The following is a 17,145-nucleotide window of genomic DNA, read 5'->3' on the forward strand; positions in this document are numbered from 1 at the left end:
CCACGTCGTTGCAAATGGCAAGATCTCATTCCTTTTGATGGCTGCATAATATTCCATTGTATATATATACCACATCTTCTTTATCCAGTCATCTGTCGATGGACATCTTGGCTCTTTCCACAGTTTGGCTATTGTGGACATAGCAGCAAATATTTTTGAAAGACTTCCACCAACTGGTAATACCGGCTATGAACCAGGCACTGTATTAAGCATTTACAGATATTCTAATCTTCATAATAATCTTAATCTTAGAGTATGGGGATTTTTAACCTTTATTTTGCAGAAGAGGATAAAAGCTCCTCTCTTTGCCCATGCTCACACATCTGGAAATGGAAGAGTCAAGGACTAGATCTAGGTCTGTCTGAGCTGTATCTCAAGTAGTGTACTCACTATAATCAGTATTCTTTTTGAAAAGAAATGAAAACTCATCAGGCTCCTCAAAATCTATGAGGGAAGAACCCAGCTTATGAGACTCTATAACCCATACTTTTCCAAACATGGAAATACCTCTCAATAAAATTATCATCTAAGAGAGGAAATTAAATTCATTAATTAGGGTGTTTGTACTTGCAGTAATATACAAATTTCAGCAAACTGACACAATGAAATTGATTTTCTTACTCCTGTAATTCCCCAGTGTGAACATTCCTGGTGACCTGGAGACTTCTCTTTCCCTCCTGGTTCAGGAATGCAGGTTGTGTCTACCTTGTTGCTCCACCATCTCCTAGGACCTTAGGATCCTCTGCATTCAGTGGATGGGGAAAGAGAAGGTAAAGGCACACGTGCTTCTCATCTACCTCACCCTTGATGGGACACATGTTACTGCTACTCCCATTCTAGTAGCAAAAGCTAGTCATGTGGCCCCATTTAGATGCAAGGATCACTGGGAAATGTAGTCCTTGGCTGGATAACCACTGCCTATAACAACTTTATTTTAAGGAAAGGGTTCATGAAATTTTGGTGAACTTAGCGGCACTTCTGCCACATAGGATATTGTCATGTTTTATGATGATACAAACCAGAACATGAGTTAGTTCCCAGGAGAGAGGCAAACATTTCAGTCCATGAAGTATTTGTTGTTTCCTTTCTCCAAATGCCACCAATAAAATGAAATATAACAAGCTTTTGCTAAGAAATCTATGAAATGGCCTTCCAGATGTTTTACTAGATATCATTAGGGATATAACTTCTAGAATGATACATTTTCTTCCCTCAAAGGGATACCATGGGTTTCTCCCATTTGAACATCAAATCCAGGGGCAGAAGGAATTCTGTTTGAATCTCATCCACAGCTGGGCAAGTAGCTGGAGGAACCTGTGTTCTCACATGTGAAATGGAAATAATAATATAACTGGCTGGCATGTGTGATGTGGGGTTAAAATTAGATGAGGATTATAAACCCTCATGAAGAAGGGAATTACGCGGACTGTTTCTTGTCTCGCTTGCCCTTCTATAACTCACAAGGACTAGTTCATATGAATATTGGCAGAGCCTGGCTTCTGAACACAAAATGCAAATGTAAGGAAACCCATCCAGCTCCATTTACATAATCATGGCAAAATGTAAAATGCTCACCTTACAGAATTGAAATGTAGAGAGAAGGATCAAGAGTAATTTGCTCATTATTCTTCCCTAATTCCCTAAATCCCTAACTTGTGCAATTTTCTTACTCTACCCACAGTTAGGAAATCAAGCCTGCGAAGCCCTCAGGGAACTGGTAGTCTACTGTCCTAATGTAATCAATCCACAACTGAAATGAAGGAAGATAATATGAATTACTATACATAGCTCTAGGGGGAAGGAGCATTTTTTATTAGGTCTATGGTAAAAGTTTCCCCTCAACCCCTAAAGCAGGCCCCCTCAAACACACCTCACAATAATAGGAACCCAGAACATGTATGAAACAAATTAAAGGACTTAACCTGCTTTTCATACTTGAGCATGCCTCTGAATCCCCTGCAGAGCTTATTAAAACACACATTTCTGGGCCCTGCCCTCAGTGATTCTTATTTAATGGGTCTGGGGTGGAGGGTGCCGAGAGTTTACATTTATGACAATTCCAAGGTGATGCTGACGCTGCTGGTCCAGGGACCTCACTGTGAGAACCACCCAGCTGAAAGCATTGATACTCAGTCCTGGCAGCTCATCCACAGTTAACTTTTTTTTTTTTTTTTAAGATTTTATTTATTTATTTGACAGAGAGAGACACAGCGAGAGAGGGAACACAAGTGAGGGAGAGGGAGAAGCAGGCTTCCCGCCGAGCAGGGAGCCCGATGTGGGGCTTGATCCCAGGACCCCGGGATCATGACCTGAGCCGAAGGCAGACGCTTAAGGACTGAGCCACCCAGGCGCCCCCACAGTTAACTTTTGATGCACATCTAGAATTAAAAGCACTGTCCTAATGATTATAGGCTTCCAGAGTGAATTAATTATTACTATTGTTATTATTCTTAACATCTGGACTTGCATCAGGAATTTGGCCAAGAACCCTCCTGTAACTAACTGCCTCCTTGTGGCTTTTCATTGTCACCAAAGGCTCTTTGAGATTGCAGTTACCCTTCCTTCTCTTATGTCTTTGATTGTTTGCCCCGATTTATTCCTTACATGCTTCTTCCTCTCCTGCTTGCTCCCTAGCTGGGACCCAGAAGGTTGTTTGGCCAAAGTATTGAGAGATACAAGGTAAGCAGTGTCTAGTACAGTTCCCTTTCCTTTCTGTGCTTGGCTCTATCACTTACCAACTATACGACTTAACCACATTTATGTATTTTTTCCGAAGTTCAATTTTGTCCATTGTTAAAATAGAGATAACACCTTACATGTTTATGTGAATAAATGTACTTAGTGCAAAGTAAGGGCTCAAAAATATTCTGTATTGCCTTTTCTTGTTTGCTTTCTTGCTTTCTCATTTTCCTTTTTTCTTCCATTCCAGTGTTTTTTCTTCACTCCATGCTTCACCTCCAGTGTAAAGAACAGATAAGAGATCATCTCTTCCCATTTCCCACTCTGCCAGATGGTTCCACAAATGCCTACTTTTTGCAAATATCTTGCTTTCCTTCTCTGGAACATGCTTTTTATCCTCCGGTTCTAGAAATCCGACCAAATCTAAAGCCCCCAGATCTTACTCTGTTCCGTTGTACATTATTAAAATGATCTCATAAAGCACTTAATTTCTGAAATATAGTTTTATGTATTATTTCTTAGCAGACATTCTCATTCATACCTATACTGTCTTCCATTTTTTTCTTTGTAATATATTCCTGTCACAATTATGGCCTCGGTAACATAAAAACACAAAAATGCAATATATGAGCATCCCAAAAGGATTGAATGTTTTCAAAACTCAAAAGTCTGGCTACTTGTCTGTTAGGTCATATATTAAAATGTGAATAATAGGGACTTAATGAATCTGGCATTGGGGATAAGATCAACACCTACTTTTCAAGTTCTTTATTCTGTATCAGGTCTGCTTTTAAATTTGGCCCTTACATTTAAGCAGATGTGCCTGAACATACTGCAGTATGACCAGGGACTAAGGAGTCCAATTCTCTTTGGAGTCTCCATAATTCTGGTATTTCAACTGAATAAATTACTGTCTGCAAAGTAGAGCTGTTATGTTGTTCTTGAGCTTTAGAGGGCGGTAGAGGAGCTGTCTGAAAAAATCCCTACTTGACCAGGAAAAACATTTTTCTTTTCCAAGTTATTTCTGCAAAGCTTTCTCTCTGGAAGGAAAGTAAAGGATTCTATTTAAAAAGATGCATGTAATAGCTTTTAAAAAAATTAAGAGAGTATATCCTAGTATATTTTATATATAAGAACATTTTCCACCATGAAAAAATTTACCTTCTATTGCTTATTAATGTGTGAAGAAGTCCAAAAGAAATTAAAAAAAAAAAAGGATTATTGGCTTTATTGTATTTATTGTAGGTTTTATTTTAAGAATGTTTTATTCAGTTTGTGTGTGTGTTGCATTATGTATTGAAGGACAAAATGTTTTGGAGAATTGTGGCTGTGTAAACAGTTAAAAGATAATGTTGAACAATTTGAGGCAAAAGATTTGTACAAAAATACTAATTCCTGAAGGTAATGAGAAAACTGTTTTTGATTTAAGAATTTAAAAACACAAATGAAAAGATGAAACAGGAGTAACTTTTTTGGGGGTAGAGTTCATTTAACTAAATTAGATTTTGTCAGCTAGCAAGACTTACATCCGAATTTGGCCACATACAATTAAGAGAAAATTCTTCAAAAAAGAGGTTTCCAAGGTCTTACTAAAGGCTACACAGAGAAATGCTCATCCTGGACTTCCTCTTATTATCTGGGTGATCCCAAATCCACAGGCACACAGCCACCACAATGATTCCAGTCTCCATAAAGTGGAATACTGTTAGGTTTGAAGCACTGCCTATGCAATCTACACCATTCTATTTATGAATTATTGAGCGTCTACAATGCAAGACAACAGGGTGCACTGTCTAGTCTGAGTGATCAAAACAGAGCTTACTCCGCTTTCTATTGGTCTGAAATGTTTCCTCTGGGGATTGGGTCTTTCTTGCCTACTCTGCAGTAGTGATGGAGGGTGTTACTCAAAGCTGATACTCTTACAGTAGAAGCTCAGAACTTACACCTTGCAGTAGAAGCTCCCCTGCCTGCCTTGCCCAAATTCTTTTCCACTGCTTTGCAAGAGCTATGAGATCAGGTCTTTCTTCCTCCTTTGTGATGTTTATTGTCTTTCCTCTGTATTTTAGTTCTTCTAGTAACCTTTTTTTTTTTAAAAGATTTTATTTATTTACTTGTGAGAGAATGAGAGACAGCATGAGAGGGAGGAAGGTCAGAGGGAGAAGCAGACTCCCCGCCGAGCAGGGAGCCCGATGCGGGACTCGATCCTGGGACTCCAGGATCATGACCTGAGCTGAAGGCAGTCGCCCAACCAACTGAGCCACCCAGGTGCCCTAGTTCTTCTAGTAACCTTTTGATCATTTTCCTTCATCCTTGTCTTCTGGCTTTCTTTCTCTCTTTCTTTCTTTTTTTTTTTTTTTTGATTCTTTATCTGGGAGTATATCTTCTCAACCCCTTAGAACCTGGCTTGTAAGAAATCAGGCATGTGATTACATAGGCCTGTATGTTCTCCAGTAAATGTATTGGGTAATAGTCAGTCTGTCTTGCTTCTAACTCTCACAGGAGATTGGGGGCAGGTTTTCCAGGTCTATTACTGCCAGTACTACCAGCTTTCAGTGTAGCAGGATCTTTCAGGGTCTGCTGATGCTACGCTGAATGATGATGGGCTGCCCACACAGACAAGATGTCACGAGGTTTGCTAAAGTTTTGTTGGTCTTCTTTTTCAATATGGTCATATTTTTAGTGACCCTGAGCCATCTGGCCTTAAGAATTTAACCTAACTGATATAGCGTGACCATTTGACGCAACAAAGTGGGAGAGGACCTCAGAAACTCCAGAAATGAGTCATGATGGCCTTCAAACATTTAGGAAATGTCATGCTCCTTTATTCAAAATTCAGTCAATATGACACAGCAGAATTACAGGAGCCTCAAAATCCTAATTTGAAAATTCTTTTCATGTATTCATATATCCTCCTTGGGCACATCTTCAGTGAATTCTATGAGGTGCTCTATCTAAGCATGTGTTTATGGAGATATCCACCTTCTGTTGCTTTTTTCCATTTATCATTCTGGGGAGGGAAATGGCCTTGGTTTTGAGGCCATCCTGTTCTTTCTAACCCAGTAGCTCTCAGTTGGCTCCATCTTCACTGAGAAGGGGGTGCCAGTTCCCAGGGGTAATTGCACAGAATGAGGCATAGTGCCCATGAACAAATATGCAGCCTATATAAAGCTCCCATGGCAAATCAAAGTCCAGAAACAGTTTATAAGTTGGAAAAACATTTCACTGAGGCATTTATCACATTTCCTCACTGAGTCTTCTTAAACCAAAATGCCTTGAATGCCTACCATGTACCCAATAGGGCACTAATCCTGTTAAGGAATTAATAATCTTTAAGCAATAGAAATAAAAATGAAAGGAAGCCTAGAAGGAAAGTTACTATATCAGGTTTGTTTTATTTTTTTTCCATTTAGGTCCTTGCCATGCTATATTTCATAACATTTTAAATTATTCTGGAAACCCTTATGGCCAGGAAAAGGGTGGTTGTTTCTTTTCAACTGTAGGGTGGTAGATAAAATGATGGTGAGTGATGTGCTGTTTCTTCCAGGATGAGATGATTTTGCTCCACCTCTTCTGACCAATGCCCAAGATAGGCTACATTATTACTTTAGGGTACAGATAGGGTCACACTTCTCGGAAAAGATCCAGCCAGCCCTAAAGCATGTTTATTTTCTTGATATTATATGGGAGCCCCATTAGAAAATATTATGTGGGGTGTTTCTAGAGGTGGGAATGGGGTCTCTAGGACATCACAGAAATGATGCTTTGTACCTTTAATATTATAACTATGCCGAGCATGATTTGGCCTATTTCACTGTCTCTCATTCTCTCTCTTAGTCTCGCTTCTTGTCACTCTCTGTATTCTGAAGTGATTTCAGAATCTTTCAGTACCACAGGTTATCACTGTGACAATTAATTATCATTGAACTGGCAGTGGAAATGTTAGTTAATGGATGGTATTTGTTGATAAAATGCCAGATAGCAGATAATTAATTATAATAGCTCATCTTGGGGAAAAACAAGTCCATCAGAATGAGGATAATGAACAATTTGCCATCTGGCCTAGATTAAGGGACTGTCTGGGTCAGTGTTGAGTCATTGTAAGTTCCCTGAAGTGTCTCAGTATAGGCCAAATGAATCCATTGCATCTATGAACATTGCTGATAAGATCCTGGAGTTCAGTTTTTGCTGTCCATTTTGACTGGGCTGAGTTCTAAGGGATTTGGGTATTTCAGAAACCTGAATAAATGGGGAAAAGAGGAAGCAACAGAAGATGTATGCAGGACAGTGATCCTGGTTTCAGGGAGCAGTACCTGCTGGGCATGTGCACAGACTATAAAGGAGCGTGGTAAACTTGAGTGTTGTGGGAGAAGGGTGCTAATGTCTAGCAGCAGTGTGGGACCAGGTGGCCAATCCATTCACAGCAGAATTCCAGCTGATAGCCAGAGAAATAGGAAGAGGGGACACTTCACTCTTACCCATCCTTGTCACCCCCCCCCCACCAAAAGAAAAGATCAGTTGTTTGCAGGTGCAGGATAGGACAAAAGAACAGGTCAGTAATCTTGGCTTCAGAATGAACTCAACTAGCTGAGAGTTTGAGCATAGGCCAGAAAACAGAATGAGAAGCTAAGAATTGTTATTTGTATGTTTTAGGCTACCATTTGTGGAGAGGGCCTATTATATGCCATGTGCTATAATGGCATTATCGTATTTTAAGACATTTATTATTACAATTTTGTGAAATAGGTGTTTTCATGTCTGACTTCCAGACTAGAAGAGTGAGGAACACAGAATTTAGGCAAATTGCTCAGTGTCATATATCTAGTAAGTTCCAGAGTCAAGTTTTATACTTTGATCTGTCTTCTGCTTTAAGATAGCAAGCAAGATAATTTAATGGAGGTGAGAGGGAAGATTGCATCTTGGAGATGAGTGGGGGGAAGAACACTGGACATTACCCTGGACAACTGACAAGAGTTAAGTAAACCTGGCTGACTTGTGGGAAAAGAGCATGTGGTTAATCCTCTGGGCAGAAAGCAGCCATAATTCTAGCTTTATCTGGAAGGAAAAGCTCCTGCAACTGCTCATGTCCAGTTATGACTCTTAGTTGCTTTCTCTGAGATTGATTCTCAGATTTTGTTAGTTTTATATAATAGTAAGACCAAGTATGACACCTGCTGTGAGTACTCTGAATACCTAGCTTACAGTAGGCATTTGAGTCATTCCTCATGAATGACTAAATAAACGAGTGTGTTCATTTTCCAAAACAGCAAAAGCAGTGGCAATCTGCTTCTATGTATTCCAAGGTGTGGCTCTGCTTAAAGCAGGAGAGAGGGGCTGGCAGTCTACGCTTGTACCATCAACCCCCAAATAATTCTACTGAAGTGAATCTTCAGAGAGTCCTTAAGAGAAGGCATTTGGGGATTTCACATTCTATCACAAAATCTTCAATTACTGGTATCCAAAATAGAGACTTTTCCCAGTGGTAAAAGGCTATTGTTCACACATGGAAAAAGAAGATGAATGCTTTTAAAATTACATTTATTGAAATTAAAATTAATTGGAGTATACAGTAGATCAGCAAGAAAAGAGAAGACTTGAACAACACTGTAAACTACTGAGAAGCAATATGTCTTGATAAGGACACTGCACCCCAAAACAGAAGGATACACATTCTTTTCAAGTGTTCATGAAACATTCTATAGGATAGACCATTTGCTAGGATATAAAATAGGCCACAATGAATTTAAAAGGATTGAAATCATACAAAATATATTCTTAGATTACCATGGAATGAAATTGGAAATCAGTAACAGAAATTTGGAAATTCATAAATAATGGAGATTAATTATTTAAGCAATGCACTTTAAAAAAATTAAAGATTTTATTTTTTAAGTAATCTCTACACCCAACATGGGGCTCAAACTCACAACCCTGAGACCAAGAGCCCCACGCTCCACCAACTGAGCCAGCCAGGCACTCCAAGCACCACACTTTCAAATAATCAATGGATCCAAAAAAAAAAAAAAAAAAAATCACAAGTGCAAAATTAGAAAATACTTTGAGATAAATGAAAATGAAGGAACGTGTAGCAAAACTTAAAAGATGCAGCTATCACAGTGCTTAGAGGGAAATATATAACTATAAATGCCTGTACTATAAAAAAATCAATAAACTCTCAACTTAAAAAGAAAACTATAAGAACAAACTTAGCCAAGAGAAAGCAGAAGAAAGTTAAAACAAAAGTAAGTTAAAAATAAAATAGAGAAAAAAAATGGTAAGGAAAATCAATAAAACCTGCTTGGTTCTTGGGAAAAAAATTCAACAAAACTGACATTTATCTAGATTTATCAAGAAAATGGCTCAAGTTAATAAAATCAGCTGGCTTTTTTTTTTTTACAGTAATTGACAAGCTGACCTTAAAATTTCTATGGAAATTCAAGAGACTAGGAATAGCTAAAGCAATCTTAAAAAAGATCATAAGGATCATAAAGGAATGCTATGAACATTTGTATGCCAAAAATTTTGAAAACCTAAATGACATAACAAATTCTTAAAAAGACACAAAGTACCAGTACTGACTCAAAGTGAAATAAAATCTGAATACCTCCATAACAAGTAATGAGACTGAATTCATAATTCAATTCCTAGTTAAAATTAGTAAAACTCAATTACTACATTAAAGCTCAGAGCCAAATGGCTTTATTGGTGAATTCTACCAACATGTAAAGAGAAATTCTTCACAAACTCTTCCAAAAAAACAGAAGATGGGGAAACAATCTCCATCCCATCCTAGGCCAGTATTATCCTGATACCAAAATCTGATGAAGACAAGGAAAGAAAAGTAAATAAAACTAGTGACCAATATCTCTTATAAATAGACACAGAATCTTCAAGAAAGTATTGGCAAACTCAACCAGCAACATATGAAAGGATTATATACCAAGGACAAATGGGATTTGTCTCAGCAATACAAGGTTAGTTTAACATAAAAAATCAATTAATGTAATAACATATCAATAGAATAAAGGATAAAAACTACATGTTTATTTCAATAAATGGAGAAAAGGCATTTAACATAATCTAACACCCTTTCATGGTAGAATTCCTCAATACACTAGGAATAGAAGGGACTTCCTCAACCCAATAGAGGGCATATATAAAAGCCCACGACTAACATCCTACTTAATGGTGAAAGGCAGAATGTTTTACCTCTAGGCAAATTGCCTAAATGTTTTACCTCTAGGGTCAAGAAAAACAAGGATGTCTACCATTGCCACTTTTATATGATATTTTACAGGAATTCTAGTCAGGACACTTAGGTAAGGAAAAAAATAGCACATCCAGATTGGGCAGAAAGAAGTAAAATTATCTCTATTTGCAGATGACATCCTCTTGTGTTTGGAAAACCTTGAGGAACACACACACACACACACACACACACACACAGATTATTGGAACAAAGTTCAGAAAAGTTGCAGTATACAATGTCAGTATACAATGTCAATATAAGAAATCATTTGTATTTTTATTTACTTGAATTGGACAATTTACTTATGACAGCATCAAAAAGAATAAACTATTTAGCAATAAATTTAACAAAAGAAGGGGGAAACTTAAAGTCAAACCAACAAAAATGTTGAAAGTAATTAAAGAAGATATAAACAAATTGAAAGATATCTTATGTTCTTGAGTCAGAAGGTTTAATATTACTAAGATGGCATATACTCCTTCCAAATTCTCTAGTTGAGGCTCTTGCCTTGCCTCTAAGTTTCTGGTAGCTCCTTGACTTATGGCTGCGCAACTCCAAACTTTGCTCTCATCTTTACGTGGCCTTTTCCTCTGTTTTGTCTTTTTCTCTCTTATGAGGACACGTGTCTTTGTATTTAAGGCCCATCCAGGTAATCCAAGACACCATTTCAAGATTTTTAACTTAATTACATCTGCAATAATCCCCTATAGATTCTGGGATTTAGGTATGGACATATATTTTTGGGCCACAGTTTAACCAACTGCATCATATGACTCAGCAGTTCCCCTCCTAGGTATATGCTCAAGAGAAATGAGAGCATTTTTCCAGGCAAAAACTTGTATATAAATGTTCATAACAGTATTGTTTTCTAATAACCAAAACATGGAAATGAACTAAATGTCCATTAACTGATGAATGAATAAGTAAAATACGGCATACCCATGCAATGGATTATTATTGGGCGAGGAATTAAAAGTAAAAGTTATAATGTTGTTGAACTTTGAAAAAAAATATTATTCTAAGTGGAAGAAGCCAAGTAGAAAAGACCACATGTTGTATAGTTCAATTTATAAGAATGTCCAGAATAGGCAGATCTATGGAGACAGAGAATAAATTAGTGGTTCCCCAGGGATGGGGATGGGGTAAGAGGGAAAGGAAAGTGATTGCTAGTGGGTACAGGGTTTGGGGAAATGATGAAAATGCTCTAAAATTGATTGTGGTGATGGTTACCCAACTCTGTGACTACATTAAAAACCACTGAATTGCACAGGCAAGTTATATGATATGTGAGTTACATCTTAATAAATATGTTAAAAAATAAATTCTGAATAATTAGTAGATGTTGTGTTTGCTGGAGAGCAAACTCCCAAGGGCAAGAATCTGGACTTATGTCTACCAGTGAGACCATAGATCCTCCCATACAATCAGTGGTCAATACATGTTTTTGGTAAAGAAAATGATTCAAGAAAGGGGCATCAGTTTGGGGATAAGGATACCAGATTGTTGTGGAAGCCCAGGAGGTAATCCAAGTCTTTGTACAAGAATCTGAGGATTCTTCACAAAACCATTAGCCTTTGGAACTGAATTGTGAAGGATGAATTCAAGTATCCCAGGAAGGTGAGGGGACAAAGGCTTATCAGGTAGTAAAGCATAGACAAGCAAGTTAACTCAGTTGGCATACAGGTTGCAACTGGAGAAATGGTAAGACAGTGGTCTAGAATCAAGGTAGTAGCTGCATCTTGAAGTGCTTTTTTTTTTTTTTTTGGACTTTAGGTTTCCCAACCAAAGTGTGCTTTAAGGAATTGTTTCTTGAATTATCTGGGGGTAAAAGACAAGCTTTTTTTTATTATTATTAATTTTAATCTGTCATTAACTAATACTTTTTAAAAACACAATAATGGTGAATTACTGGAAAAATGAAAGGAGAAAAAGCAAAACACAAACCCACTGAGGATGGCTCTTGGCAGCAATGTCAAGTTGCTATAAAATTTTCTAAATATTTACTGTCAATTTCTGTCCTTTTCTCATTGCAGGCAAGTAATAAATAATTTGTGAGCTAGCTCTGGTTCACAAACCACATTTTGAGTAGCACAGATCTAAATAACACATCCCCCCCAAAATGCTAAAGTATCAAATGTGTATGGGATACATTGGGTGTTTTCTCTGCTCCATCCTCCCCTTGGGAGAGGCATAAACTGCATTATCAAATTAAAGAACCCTAAGAAATCTTGCGGTAAATACATTTTCTTAAATTGGCCTAAATAACAAAATTTTCCTTTCTTTCCTTTATTCGTGAATGCATTCATTTCATCTTTAATTAATCAAATGTTTGTTGAGTGCCTACTGATGCCCCCCCCCCCCCGTGTTCCATGCACTGAGGATATGGACAGAAGTCCCTGTTCTCACTCACCTTGTGTCCCAGGGGAGGAGACAGACAATAAACTAAATCATGAAGGCAGATTAGAGTGAATTAGGTAATGTTAAGTGCCAGGGTGACCAGTGAGGTCCAACAAGGGATACTGCAGTTAAATATTTGTTTTCACTGAAAAGATGGCATTTGGGTAAAAACCAAAGGTGCGAAAACAAACCATGCAGATGTGGGGTGGGAGGGAGAGTGATCAGTCAGAGAGTGATCTATGCAAATTTCTTGAGGCAGGAGGATGCCTGTAAATTTGGGTAAAAGCCTGAGCAGAAAGAGTGGAGAGAAGAGAAGTGAAAAAGTCAGAGAGGTAGGAGGAAACCAGACCATGACAGGCCTTGTAGATCCCTGTATGATCTTGGCTTCTACTCTGAGTAACATTGGAAGCCATTGGAGGACTGGATCAGAGAGGTCTGATATCATCTAACTTGTGTTTGCACAGGCTCCTTTTAGAGGAGAGATTAAAGGAGACAGAGCTTTAATCAGGGAGATCAGCTGGAAAGTTATTTCAGAAATTCAAGCTTGAGGTAGACAAGGGTCAGAGTAAACTATAAGTAATGGATAAAAGTAATGGTGAAAGTAGATGGATTCTAAATATATTTTGAAGGTAGTTCTGACTACCTTTTAAGGATTAGCTCGTAGATTGGCTGCAGAATATGAGGGAAGACAAGGAAATGATGCTGACCTCAGGAATTAGAATTCACCTGTCCTGAAACTGGGGAAAGCTAAAGGAGGAGGGGATTTAGGATTGTGAGTATCAGGAGTTCAGTTTTGAGCTTGATAAGTTTGAGATGCCCGGTAGACACTCAGGTGGAGATGCCAGGTAGGCCATTGGACATGTGAGTCTGGAGAGCAAGAGGTGGAGATATACTTTTGGGAGTTATCAGCATTTACATGGTATTGGAAGCCATGCAACTAGATAAGACCACTAAGGGAGTGAGTGAAGACAAAAAAGTCCAAAGTCTGGTCCCTGGGGTACTACTTCATTAAGATCTTGCACAGATGAGAAGAAAGACCAAATAGGAGAGGAAGATCATTATGGAGAGGAAATAGGCAAATTAATATGGTTTGATGTCATGGAAATCAAGTAAAGAATGTGTTTCTAGGAGGACAGGGTGTTTAACCCTGTTGAATACTTCTAATAGTCAGGTAAGCCCAAGATTGAGAAACAGTCATGGGATTTAGCAAAGTGGACATCATTGGTGACTTTTAACAAGAGCAGTTTTAGTGAGTAGGGAGGTGAAATCCTGGTTGAAGTATGTTCAAGAGGAATCTGGAATAAGGGAATCAAAGAGAGAGACCACAGAAACTGTTTTGAGGAGTTGGGGGCAGCTGGAGGGGACACGAGAATAAGTGAGGTGATGATGATGGTGATGATGATATTGGTGGTGGGGGTGGAGGTGGTGATGGTGGTGCTGATGGTAATTAGTGATGATGGTGGTGGTGGTTGGTGGTTATGAAAAGAAGAGCAGCATGTTGGTATGTTGATGAAAAACATAATGCTCTAGGGGGAAGAAGAATACCTTGAGCAGGTAAGAGGAAATGGAGTCTTGTACATAGTTGTATAGATTGGTTTTACCTAGGAGCAGGTTCAGAAAGGAGAGAGGTATTTGAGCATAGACTAAGGTGGGTGAGTGGATGCCAGAGGAGCTTCCTTTTTGATTGCTTCTATTTTCTCAGGAGGTTTTAAGCTGAGAATAAGAATGGGACAAGTAGGAGAATTCTAAAGTGGGAGATAACCAGGTGGCCAGGGGAGTGGGGGAGTGAATACGAGGCATGTGTTCTGATGCCCAGGCAGCACTGAGGACTCTCTTAGAGGTGATCATGAACTTCATGTGAGATGTGTCAGCATGGCTGTGTGATTTAAGCACACTACCCCTTTTCATGTAACACTTCTTGCCAGTCAGCTGAAACTCTTTGTAAAGGACCCATAGTTCTAAATCAGAGGTGGAAGGGAGCTTTTAGGCAGGACATAGATGCGGTCAATTTTATATAAAGGGTCCCCATGGCATCAGCATGTAGGATGGATTCATAGGGAATAAGAAGGACAGAACTTAGGAAAGAGGCTACGGAGACAGTTAGGCAAGAACTGATGAGCATGAGTACCGATTCTTTCATTTTTGCATCTCTGTGTGGTTCAGAGAATGTCATATTTGAGAAGGTATTCTCTTTTTCCATAGAGCAGGGAAGTAGCGCATCCCCATCAGGCCTCTAGATCAGATGGTTTTGGTATTTGGTTTTGTTTAACCTTATTCGGGAGCTGCCATATGCCAACTCTGCATACCCCAGCATTTCCATCTGCCTTTACTCTCTACGAGAGGCAGGTTTACAGGAAGGAGGAATGCTGGCCAGGGATTGTGATTTTGTTTGCATGAATGAATTAGTTTTGCCTTGCTTACACTTCACTGGTTTTTAGCCCCATCCCTCCCCAATGTCAGGAGAGCTTTCTTATAAGATGAAGCCATTTCTGATTGTTTGATGGGGTTCTTTTTTATGGAGAGAGAAGCTTGGAAGATGAGGAATTGAGATAGTAAATGACGGTGAAGGATTATCTGAAAAAAATGCTCACTGACAATGGGGAGCCGGAGATTTGATTTTTTATCTCATTTTGGAAAAATTCTGAAAAACATAGCTGGCCTGCTAAAAGGCAATAAACCTGGCAAGAAGGTAAAGAGAAAAGGCCAGCAAGCTGCCAACAAGGAATTAAAAGAGATCATGGAATACAGCCCAGAGCTCTGGCAGGCTGCTAGGGGCGGGCCGGGAGAAGCTGTGGCATATAACAAATGATCATAAGCCAAGACCTGATTCATTCAGTGGGAAATGAAGATGGAAGCAAAGAAAGAACCCTAGACTCCACGAAATGAAAGATTTCTTTTATAAAGCAGATATAGTAAAATGGAAGAAGAGTGAGAATGGAAGTTAGATACAATACATAGGATGGTTTTTCACCCAGCTGAAGAGGGTGTGGGCAAAGGCCATACAAAAAATCACCAGATTCAGAATTTGACTCATTTGAAATGTTCCATCGGAGGAGAAGATGTGGAAAAGGCTCATGATAGACTGGATCCCCTGAGTGAGCAAGAGGTGTAAGATGAAGAGGTATCCCTTGGAGTTCTTGAACAACACATCTTGAGATCTTTGGGAATCTGCAAGTTCATGAATAGCATAATAGTCTATAATTCATCCCGTAAAATGAACTCAATATAACTTTGTAATGGAAAAGCTGCTCCGGGTGTGTGGGCATAATGAAAGCAAAGCTACCTGGAAATAATCAAAGAGGAGCAAATTTACATGGAGCTGTAGAGGCTGGATCAGGCTAGCTTACCCCACAGAAAACCTTATTGAGCTTATCTGCCTCTCTTGGAAAGGGATTCTAGAACATATCCTAAGAGTGACTCAAAAGATGAAAACAGCAAATGTAGAGTTTCCCCAGACCCAGAGTCTACTGAACTCCCTTCTTTAAATTATTAGGATTTACAGAGTGACATTACAGAAAAGAAGAAACCCTTCTTTTAACAAACTTGATAAAGAAAACTTCATAATAGAAAAATCACCGTTTTATATAAAGTTTAGGTATCTGAACCAGAATTTAGCTATCTGAACTTGTATTTATTTTAATGTGGTTTTGAAACTGTGTCACAAGTGCATCACATCTATGGTTTTATGGATATTATTACTAGGACAAGACTTAAGTTTCAGGAGTGAGTTGATTTTTTTTTTTTAAAGATTTTATTTATTTATTTGAGAGAGAGAATGAGAGAGAGAGAGCATGAGAGGGAGGAGGGTCAGAGGGAGAAGCAGACTCCCCGCCGAGCAGGGAGCCTGATGCGGGACTCGATCCCGGGACTCCAGGATCATGACCTGAGCCGAAGGCAGTCGCTTAACCAACTGAGCCACCCAGGCGCCCCAGGAGTGAGTTGATTTAAAGAAATATAAAAACAAAACAAAATAAAATACCTATACAGGTGAGTAATAGATTGATCTAAAAATGAAACCAAGGTGTATGACATAATTGTACTTACAAATATGAGTAACAGCATAAGAAAGAAGAGTTACTTCAAGATATAGGGAAATACTGTGCCATCATTCAAACTTGCTCAGACTAAGAAGATATATAAGCAAATCCTGATCCTACTGCAAAGATGTAGCTTGGCAAATTGGAACGATAAAATCTTTTGGGGCAGATGGATCTAGACTCAAATGTTCACTCTGCCCCCCTTTTTTTGCTGAATGGGTTTGGGGAAACTGCTTAATGTCCTTGTGATTAAGTTACTTTATTTTGTCGTAATACCATATACAGTGCTCACCAAATGCCTTGCCCAGAGAAAGCATTAAAGAAATTCTGTCACCATTATTGCAGATATAAAAACAAGGTCAGTTTTCTTCTTTCTGTGTTAACCAACAGATAATGGGACATTCAAGTCCGATGGAGTGATATGATGGAAAGAGGACAAGATGTATAAACAAAAGATTTGGGTTTAATCTGCAGAGTCAAAAAGTCTCCACTTAATGAATGTGCAACTTAGTCATTCATTTATTCTCTCTGAGCCAAATATAGAAAATCCAACTGGGATGGTACACAATTACATCTGGAGTAATATCTAAACATATATAAGATGATATCTGTAAGACTATCACATACATATGGTGACATACGGAGAAAGAGGCAGAGAGCCTAGTGGAGAAAGGGAGGATGGGAGGAGAAGAACAGGTTATTGTAGAAAGATAGTTGGAGAGCTAGAATATCTTGATTCATTTCCTCCCTTTGAAAAGGAGGGAAACTTCAGTTTCCTTATCCATT

At 38.6% G+C, this 17,145-nt stretch overlaps 1 protein-coding gene and 1 long non-coding RNA gene across 3 annotated transcripts in view; both read left to right on the plus strand.

The window, feature by feature from the left end:
* The window catches only part of LOC115941112 (uncharacterized), a 59,417-nt gene extending 56,255 nt beyond the window's left edge, over window positions 1-3,162 (plus strand). The window contains exons 2-3 of the long non-coding RNA XR_004075868.2: window positions 2,635-2,679; window positions 2,930-3,162. This is a non-coding gene — a long non-coding RNA (uncharacterized LOC115941112). The remainder of the gene's footprint in view (window positions 1-2,634; window positions 2,680-2,929) is intronic.
* The window catches only part of KCNIP4 (potassium voltage-gated channel interacting protein 4), a 1,020,323-nt gene that overhangs the window by 446,200 nt on the left and 556,978 nt on the right, over window positions 1-17,145 (plus strand). The gene's annotated exons all lie outside the window — the stretch shown is intronic.

Source organism: Leptonychotes weddellii, chromosome 2, assembly GCF_054177405.1.
Source record: "Leptonychotes weddellii isolate Sample4059 chromosome 2, ASM5417740v2, whole genome shotgun sequence".
Taxonomy (NCBI): Eukaryota; Metazoa; Chordata; class Mammalia; order Carnivora; family Phocidae; genus Leptonychotes; species Leptonychotes weddellii.